The following is a 280-nucleotide window of genomic DNA, read 5'->3' as shown; positions in this document are numbered from 1 at the left end:
AAATCCGGCCCGGAGTATATATATAAATATTAACTTGAGTCTCTTGACGCTCTCACAATACCGCCTGATGTAACACCCGGTTGTCCATTTTTACATATCAAGTTGATCTCAAGGAGGCAACGCCCCAATTATCTGCCCTCAGAGGACGCTCCCGAAATAATCCTTTTATTTATAGCAGTCGCAGAGAAGCCCAATTCACAATTCTAGTCCCGTGTATACTTCCGTCTCATTCTATTTCTTCCAATGTAACATTTTATATTATTATTATTATTAAATAGAT

At 38.2% G+C, this 280-nt stretch overlaps 1 protein-coding gene across 1 annotated transcript in view; it reads right to left on the bottom strand.

Moving 5' to 3' along the window:
• LOC108802532 (3 beta-hydroxysteroid dehydrogenase/Delta 5-->4-isomerase type 1-like) overlaps positions 1 to 280 on the bottom strand; it is a 5724-nt gene that overhangs the window by 5203 nt on the left and 241 nt on the right. The gene's annotated exons all lie outside the window — the stretch shown is intronic.

Source organism: Nanorana parkeri, unplaced genomic scaffold (assembly GCF_000935625.1).
Source record: "Nanorana parkeri isolate BGI_ZX_2015 unplaced genomic scaffold, ASM93562v1 scaffold2926, whole genome shotgun sequence".
NCBI classification, from domain to species: Eukaryota; Metazoa; Chordata; class Amphibia; order Anura; family Dicroglossidae; genus Nanorana; species Nanorana parkeri.
This window is presented reverse-complemented; position numbering and strand designations above follow the sequence as displayed.